We start from the raw sequence: 10241 nt of genomic DNA, 5'->3' as shown, positions 1-10241 counted from the left end.
CAAACACAATCCCTGCACTCCATTGGAGTCTGGCTGCCAGAACTATTAGATCAGCTAAATAGCTTGAAGGGGTCAGGCCAAAACTCACAGATTAATTTAAATGGTAATCCGAGGCCTGTTTAAATTGAGGAGTGAAAATCATCACTTGCAGTGCTGCTTTCAGCAATTTCAGTCCATCACTTTGAACCACGAAGATCAAGTATTCAGCTGGGACTTCAGGATGTGCAGCCTACATACTTGAGCAGTGCAGAGCCACCCCTCATCCTCCCTGTGCTCTTAGTCATAGAATTATAGAATCACAGAATTGTTTGAGTTGGAAGGGACCTTTAATGGTCATCTGGTCTAACTCCTCTGTAGGCAACAGGGACACCTACAGCTCCATCAGGAGCTCAGAGCCCCATCCAGCCTGACCTTGAATGTCTCCAGGGATGGGGGATCCACCTCTCTGGGCAACCTTACACTTACTGTAAAAAACTTCTCCCTTACATCCAATCTGAATCTGCCCTTTTTTTAGTTTAAAACCATTTCCCCTACTCCTCCACTTCCAGTCCTTTGCTAACGTGGAAGACAACAGGGCTGCTTTCTTTGTGTCTGGGGAATTCTCTGGCTGTCCCACACGCAATTATTTTTGGCCCCATTTGCAATCCTCACGCCTTGGGAATTCGTACGTAGGCACTGAGGATCAAGGGAATGGGAACTTCCAACACTTCTAATCTGCAATCAAGTCTGACTCACAGAAATCTATTTACAAAATCAAATACACTTCTCACACAAACATATACACAGAAATTTGCAAAACCTCAAATTGCTTGACGTTTGAAGCTAAGCTCAGTTCTACCAGTGCCAGAAGGAGTTTAGTCATACCAGGCATTGTGTAAGGTGAGTATATTTATAGGCAAACATAAACAATTATGATTTATGATATGGTTATCATAAATGGTTTTTGTTTGTTTTTTAACTTGGCACGCAGCTTCTGGGCATATCTTTTTATATATTGCAAAGATTTTAATACTTTAATAGTTGACATTTTTTTATCATTCTTGCAAAGATCCCAAAGCAATCTAAACCAACAAGAATGTCTCATATCACAACTCCTTTTAATTATTTCCATTTCAGTTCCTGGGGAAGCTAACAAGTGACCTGTCTAGAATGAGATAACAGCAAAACTTGGAACAGAAATTCGGAGCTTTGGCTCTGAAGTCTGGTCTTACCATTAATTATAGTGGCTCCCATAACATTTCAGCAATTTTACTCGTGTGGACAGAAAGGGAGAAAAATGCCCACAACATAAGAAACTGTATTTTCTAATTAGTTCTCTTTTAATTATCCAGAGAAAGCTCCAGTGGACAGAGGGTAAGCTTAAGAGACCCAGATTCATTTGTATTTTTTTCACAATTATTCTGAGCAAACACAATCTCTGTGGATCGGTTTCCTTCCTGAACTGTGAGTTAATGGTACTGCCTTGTTCAGCCAGTGTATTGTTGGATTAACCCATCGCTATAGACACACTGCTCCAGGTAATTAAGAACCATTGAACATCTGCACACTAGGCCCAAGCTAAAATTATTCTTTGCCGTAGTTGAAGTTATCTTGATTTATCAGAAACTATTTCTTGAAGCTTTCCCTCTGCAGAGCTCTTTCCTCAACTCTGCAGATCTGCACTTATTCTGAAGTGAAATGATTGTATCCCACCAGCTCTTTTGAGCAGGGTAATTGGCAATTACTTATTTTTGACATATGCAGGAAATCTAGTAAAGCATAATTCAAATTCTGTTACCAGTGATGAACTCCTTTTGCTGAACAGTGCTCATCTCTGCATCCAATATCCCTGGCAGTTTTAATTCAAATCTCAGAAGTATTATGTGCAGCACATTGTTTCTTATCTGCAAGTTCCACGCTACAGAAATTCTTTTGTTGCATAACCTTGAATTCTTTTCCTATACTTTTTGAAACTCTTTGCTGTCGGAAGAGAAAACTGATTTTATCTTCAGCCTCTTTAGTTTCATGGCTGAAAGTTGCTGTACAAAGTGCATTCATTATCTCCTGCTCTTGTTATAAACAAATAGATCTAGCCATGCAAATTGCCGAACAGCAGCTAATCTTACTAAGATGATTTTTAATGAGAGTACGAACAAAAGTGCCCACAGATATGCCTGGTGGAGCTCTACCTACAAACCAGAGTAATAGGCTCATTACAAAAAGATTACACATTAGATATGCTGCTCCCTTAGTGAGCAAAATACGTGAGTGCAGATTAGCTGTGCACATTTAGAAAAAATAATTTTGCCAATGGCAAATCATACTTTGGGCCATTTGATGTAATGGACGTGCAGCACATTATTGCATCTTAGCTGCGTCCAAGCCGTGATGGATTATCCCAAGTATTAAATCATGCAGTGGCTGAGTAACACCCATTATGGGTATTTCACTTTTGTAAAACCAAAGTTGATTTGAAGACTGTGTTAACTCCTGACAAAAAGTTAAAATTAAGCCCATCTCTGATTAGTAAAAGAGTTTGGCTTATGTCTGAAGAAATTACAAAAATGATTTGAAAATACTGGAAGTTACATTGAATGGTTTGGGATTTTTCCCATGTTTCTTCAACTACAATTCTTAAAAGAAAGAAACATGGAAATCCAAATGACATTTAAAGGGAAAGTTTGGTACGTCAGCATAGAAAACTGTTCCTCCCAACACCAGCAGAAGACAGGTAAGAAGACAAAGTGAAGACTTTGTCCTCATTGTGATATGTAAAGAAATATTTCCATTCCACAGAAATATCTGCCAAACTTTTAGAAGTGCATGCAGATGAAAATAACCTAATTTATTACAAAATAGAGTACCACTTTTCTGACGTTACTGTTTATTGAGAATATATGTACAATTTAATTATGTGGTGTTTGAAGTTATTGATTTGGTAGTTAAAACACCTGTTTTAAAAATTAACTCAGCTATAAAGTATTGGGTTTTGTCATGATGTCAATCTTAAAGCTTACCGTTATCAGTGCAATAGAAAAGAAGCCATTCCTAATTAGATCTTCTTAATGTGATACTGTTCACACTGTTCACTATAGATTGATTTTCTCTCTTCCTGCTATTTCTAAATGAGTTAGGTGAAGTTTCAAGCAGAGGTTGATTTCTACTGGCAAAGACACAGAGACATTGCACAAAGGGTTTACAGAAACCTCTCTAGGCAGCTCTGTTGGATCACCTCACTGTTAAGTTTCAGTACCATTAGCATTCAAGCCTGAAGCTTCCACTCTAATAGGTATTGAAAGATTTGCAATATTACACAAACCTGTGCAGAGTCTGAAACTTTAATGAACAGAGACTGCACTACAGAGTCCATCTCTAAACCACATCCCTTATCACCATGTCCATATATCCCTTAACTAGCTCCAGGCATGGAGATTCCACCATCAATCTGAACAGCCCATTCCAATGCTTGACTACTCTCTCCACGAAGAAATTCTTCCCAATGCTCAACCTAAATCTCCCCTGGTAGGACATGAGGCCATTGCTTCGCATTCTATCACTTGCCACCAGAGAAAAGAGACCAACACCTCATCACTGCATTTTCCTTTCAGATAGTTGTTGGGAGAGATGAGTTCTCCTTTCACTCTCCTTATGTTCATAAACCTCTTTTTTTCTTGTCCCCTCACCAGCTTCATTGCTCTTCTCTGCATGTGCTCAAGTAACTTCATATCCTTCTAGTAGTGGGGAAGCTGAAACTGAACGCAATACTTGAGATGAAGTATCACCAGACCTTACCAAGTAAAAGGGGAAGTCACTTGCCTAGTCCTGCTGCCCACACCATTCCTGATACAGACAAGGATGCCATTGGCCTTCTTGGCCACTGGAGCACATTGCTGGCTCCAGCAATGGACAGCCAAGGCACATGCCAACTCCTCAGACTAGAGCACAGGGGTAATGCTGTCAGTTCATACATCTCCTACCCATCTGATACAAACAATGCACTTCCAGCAGCAACTGAAGAGCCAGCTTCCCTAATGCCACTTAAATGAAGGCCTAAGGGATTCAAAACTGAGATGTGAGACAAAACATGAATAGATTTTTTTTTTCATTCAGCTAGGTGTGCTTGGACTCAAATGCACAGACAAACAAAAAGGGTTAAACGAAGATCCAAACACACTTCTGCCATGATCATATACAGAAGCCAGTTTATTAAACAAAGTGGCTTTGGGCAGGAGCCTTCCTTTATCAGTCCAGAATTGATAAGCACATGCTTTTGCCTCATTAATGCTTATATACCTCTAAACCCATGACACCCCGATTTCCTCTCCTTAGCTTTCTGAGATCGATTTTTTCCTATAAAATCCACCTCTATTCTTTTGTTTTTTTTTTTAAATAAAAGCATTGTGAAAGACTTTGCAGAGTTTTGTTATCACTTTTTCTTTCTGCGTGGAAACTGCTGTTTTGCTGTCACACTGCAGACATATCACACGTGGTGGGAACCAGGAACTGGTAGGAAGCATCTGGCTCATAGAGATCTATCACCTATCTACCGACACATAATAAAGTGAACTAAAGTTCAGATTCCTACTGCATCTTCCCCATCATATTTAAACAGGTTGACCACTTAAAAATTCGCCTTGGATATCATGATATAAAGGCCCTGCAGAGCAATGCAATTGAAGATAAACTTCAACAAAAGCAAAGCAGGAAAAATGTTCACCTCTAAAAGACATTGGGAAAAGAAACAGGATGGTGAGAGAAGGGGAAAAAATTTCACACCATCACATAAGCACCACAGATTGATCTATCTGCTTTAGGTAAGCCAATCCGCTGGAGCCCCCTAACTTGCCCCATGTTGTTCAGATAGAAGTATTGATTAAACTGCAGCAGAAGTTGCTGTGCAAACACATCCTGGTGGTGTCCTGGCCTGTAAGGAAATTTGGAAGGGTTAAATGTGAAAACAGCATCTCTGTGCGGTTGCTAGGAGACGATGTCCTGCTGGTGGCATCACACAACAGCCTGTGACAGCCTGTTCCAACCCAGCAGTCATCTGGTGAGTCACCGGTTGTGTGTACCATCACTGAGCATGGAGGCAACAGCTCCCACCCCACAAGGAAGTGCTTTCCGTTACTCAGCCCTTTCATGTCTTGTCTTGGATTAATGCATTTTATTAAATAAGTTATCTAATGTGGCTAGCGTTAGGCCTCAGTAAGCACTACAAAACAGAGCAGAGCTACAGAGATCAGCTTTTCTTATTAAAAAGGAGCAGAACTGATGCAGCTCTCATGGCTGGCTGAAGGAAACCTGCTTCGAACGTGAATGTTGGACCAAGCTGACTGGCAGCTGCTGGCATTTCTGGTCCAAAAATCATGAAATCAAAAAGCACAAAGGAATGCCAGGCAATACAGGAAGCCATACAAACAAGTAACATATGGATTATTAATAGCAGTGCCTGGGCAATATTAGAAAAAAAACAACAACAACCTTTTGAGATAGACTTCAATGTGAACACAGTTGTGGCTGGTCAGGAGAAGATGCAGTGCCAGTTAGTTAGTCCTGTTAGCTTGGAAATATTTGTTGCAGAGTTAAAATAAACGGCTGCAGGTTGTACAGCTCCTAATGAAGCTGCCAGGAAAAATGTCACTGAAGGAGGAGCTTGAAAAAATAAAATAATAATGTTTGTGACTGAAAGGAATGCACCATGAATCTCTGTATTTCGTCTCCGTTCTGCTTTAACACGTTTGACAAACCACTTCTCTTTGCAGCTCTGTTGTTCATCTGTAAGACAAGGATATTGATGTTTCTTCTCACATTCTTTGTCCGACCTTTTTAGATTATAAATTCTGCAGGGCCAGGACATTTCTTTATCATTAATATAATGTGACAGAGCATTAAAAGCATTAATGGATTACACCTTCACTGCATTTCTTCTAATACTAAACACTAATAATAATCTCCCTTTTGGAAATGGAGAATTGGACACAGCTCAAATTAACTGATGTACCCAAGGTCACATAAGAAGACTGTGGCTGAGTCAAGGCACAGACTTGAAGTTTTGTCCTATATATCACAGAAGAATCATAGAAAACCATCGTGGAGGAATCTGAGAGAGGGTGTTCCATCTTACTGTACTTCTAGAAGAATAAGTAAGCATACTCTAGGTCATTCTGGAAAGATGACGCCCAGTGTATCCCAAAAGACCTCCAAAAAATGGGATGTCCACAGTGCTGAAAGATGACCTCATCCTATGTTTGCTTAACTCTACTACTATTTACTAATGTCTGGTCTCAGTTATACATTATTGAAGCTGTACCCTTTGTCTGCCACCCTTTCACTGGTGCACCACAAAGCAGTATTGAGTCTGATGCTTCCCTAGGCTGAACAAAGCCATTTTCTCCTGCCTCCACTGGCACAACCCTTGCCACCATTTTTGTGGCCTCCTCTGGACTCACTCCACTGCTTTGATATTCTCCTTCTACAAGGACTTCCAAATCAGACACAATACTTCACATGAGGTCTCACAAGCAGTGAACAAAGGGGAAAGACTCCCCTCTGAAGAACTGTACAGGAAATGAAGACCATGGGGAAAAAAAATCCATCCAGCATAACTAGAGGAATTTTTTAGATAATTAATCAACATTGAGATGAGAAACTGTGCTTTCAACACAATGAAAATGTTGCCAAGAGTTATCTCCTCTTTTGAAGTAAATGTGAATGTTAATACCAAATTCCCATAATAATTTTAAAACAGCTAGTTTGCATAATGGCAGTTAGGCTGCTTTATCTACAGGTGACTTGAACAACCCCGCAATACACAGGAGATATATTTTGGTGCCAAGGGTGCTGTTGGATCCAATAGAGAAAAGAACACAGCATCACATAATTCTGTCAAGGAAAAGAAGGGAATATGCAGCTCAAGAGCTGCTTCTCCCTTGAGGCATTACAGTGGCAATTATAGATACATATTTTAGTTTCCACTTCAGAATATACTTAAATGCTCCGCTTCCTCACACACAAAACCAAAATTAGAAAAAAATTTAAGCACTTATTCCTTAATAGAACAAGGTAAATATGCTATCAGAGTAGTTTCTTTCCTGATGAATTCTTAATAGTTTTGGCTCAAAATTATGCTTCCATTGCCAAATTACGTCAATAGGATTAGGCCCATTATGTTTCTCATGTTTCTGTTCTTCAGAGTTTATCTTCAATAAAATATATTTAAGGTATATTTACCTGTCTCTGAAGGGTGGTGTAAGGATAAATTCAGCAGTATTTCCATTTCAGCACACTGAAAATATATTGGAAATTTTCAAAGCCATCTAGAGGATTTTGATGTACCACTCCCATTAATGTCACTGGGAAGTATATATTAGAAATTTGAGCTGTAAAGCACAGCAATAGATGAAGAATAACGAGGAACACAAAATTTAAGTATGACATGTAAGAAGATGTACCTAAATTAGTTTTCCACATAGACATTTTTTATTAATGATTTTTATATCCTTATATGGACCATAGGAAATGAAATCAGTAAAATGTGAATTACTTTTTCTAATTACCCTGTTAAAATAAAAACTAATCAAATTATTGTTGCAGATCAAATCTTATTGCCTCATTAATATTCTCTCTTTTCTTCAGGATGACCACACTAACTTCTTGTTTTCATTAAATTAGAGGATACTAGAACCAGCCATACAAATTGATCTAATCTCCTTAACAGTGACTGCATACTGTATTTTGATGATCATTCAATTTAAATCTTGATGGGATAGCACTTCTAAAAAGGTCAGATTTGTTCTTTTGAAAAGTTAGCCTGCTGTACCATGCTTTAAAATCAACTGGAGAGTTAAAATTCGCAACTTTTGCCTTACGTGAATTGTTTTCCCAAGAAAGAAAGCAGAGAAGAAAGAAGCAGCGAATGAGGGAAGGAAAAAAAAAAATCCACATAGGTTTCAATGTAGAAAGCGTGTGGGACAAGAAGAATATACTTGATGTAGGCTCTATTGAGAGATTCATAGGGGCAAGTACACGATGACCTTACTTCTTGAAGTAACAGTAATACCTACAGAAATGCTTTCCTAACCACGCATTGTCCACTGGTCCTGACTTTTCAGAGCTGCACAGCTCTCTCCATCAGTCATCCACTACTGTCATTCTACAATTGACCTACCTGAAATTTTAATTTTAAAAGCAAATGGATTGTTGCAATTGATTCTGTAAAGCATCTTATTTCAGATTAGCCTATTTAATCAAGAATGAAGCAAAGCAAAATATAAACCAGAAAACCTCTGAAGGGGTCCAACACTCTAATCCACATCCTGGCCTACGATAAATGACTTTTCAAACCTCTTATGTGATTAGGGCGATTACACAATAATCATTACCATTAAAGGACAGCAGTTGACAGAGTACAACCAAGTAAATCAAGTCTTTTATCTAACTTGCACCTTTGCTGCAGGTCTGGGTACATCAACTGTCCTAAATCTCCAAGAGCAGCTTAGACAGCTCCCTGCTCCTCTTCTGTTGAACACACTCACATGCATATTCTCAAGAGGGACCAAAAGAGAACAGAAGGGGAAAAGCTTCTCCATGAGATGCAATGCTGACTGCTTTCTGTTAGGAACACATAAAATCTTTGTTAGGACTCACAGCGTGCTTATATTCTGCGTACCCCTGGATCTAAACCAAATTATCTCCTACAACTTCTCCCAACTACAGTCTATCTCCACACTCTATTCAATCTCAACATAAACCTGCAGCTCTTGACATATAACCACACTGTCATGAAAAAAAAGAAGAAAAAAAAAAGGAGTACAGAGGAACATCAGACCGCAAGTGAAGCAAACAGACAATTCCAGTTTGAGAGTATCTCATGCTAAGTCTTCATCCATGTAAGACGACCACTTTTATTAAAACAGAGATCCTTACTTGTTTAATCCACTGCAGTTTGAAATGAATATACTGCAGGCAATTAGTAAGGATCAATTAATATAGAAACAAGGTTCCCATTATATCAAGGATTAATTGAATCATGGTATATTTTATTAAGTGCTTATATCCTAATTCAAAAAGTTTATGAAAGCCTGGATTCCCTCCAAAGCTGTTCATCCATCTGCACTCTGAATTCAAGAGAGATGAACAACTACACTCTGATGACTTTTAAGCAATGGATCCTCTGGAAATTCAGAAAAGCTCTAACATTTTAAGGTGAAGATGAAACAATCTTTAAAAAAAAGGAAAAACAATATTTATATCTTTCACAAAAGTAGAAACAATCTGTAGCAGTTTGTTCAGGTGCATATATCTCTAATCCCCTGGACACATATGCTCAAATGATTATGCTCTCATGATAAGAAAAGAAGCCACAGATGTTTGTGGCCCTTCAGATCCTGTATTTTTCTGGTGGAAAAGTGGGGAAGTTGCTCTGCCTTTTTTCTGTTTTGTGTATTTTTCAGTGAAGGGAATTTAGGGAATCAGTTTAGCTAAAGGCCACATCCACACACAAGCACTCGAGATTATTATCAGTTGTTTTGTTTGGATGACGACTATAAATTCCATTTGTTCATACTGCAAATTTCAGAAGCCCAAAATGTAATTTGGGTAATACACTGAAGCTTCCAGGTTAGATATTAGGCTTTCATTGCTTTAATAAATTTGTCAACAGTACCAATTCTACATCAACATTTACAGCAATCACTCAGCAGCAGTGTATTTTCGATGAGTTAGATGATAGCATCACAGTATCAATTGTCTTCAGATTTGTGAAGTAGAACAGGAAAAACAATGAGGTGAAGTGTACTAGCTCTTAATGTAGAACTACTGAATATGTAATTCAGCATTTATTTTACTGCTGGCATTATCTACGTAATGGCTTAGTGCACAAAATAGCCTACGAAATGCATTAGCAAACAAAAGCTATATAAAGACTCCTAGAACCAAAAGACGACTTATGAATAATTCACATTTCCATGCATTAGGACTCATCCAGATGAAAAACACAAAGTGCACTTAACTTGTCCCAAAGTAAATTTATAAATTATCTGAATAATTGTATACATTATCAATGCAATATTTCAGTAATTTTGAAGAATAAAGTTGCTTCTTCAATGACTTTGAAGACAATTTGCAAGCTTGCTCATTTTATGCTGACAGTAACTGTCGTACAGCTGCCTGATTTAGGCAGAGAAAAGAAACAACAGGATGAACTGTGCAAATTACAACTAGAGAAAATCTGCTGGGCTACCTTTTGTGGTATCCTTTTTTTT

The sequence above is a fragment of the Meleagris gallopavo genome, chromosome 6, assembly GCF_000146605.3.
Source record: "Meleagris gallopavo isolate NT-WF06-2002-E0010 breed Aviagen turkey brand Nicholas breeding stock chromosome 6, Turkey_5.1, whole genome shotgun sequence".
Taxonomy (NCBI): domain Eukaryota; kingdom Metazoa; phylum Chordata; class Aves; order Galliformes; family Phasianidae; genus Meleagris; species Meleagris gallopavo.
This window is presented reverse-complemented; position numbering follows the sequence as displayed.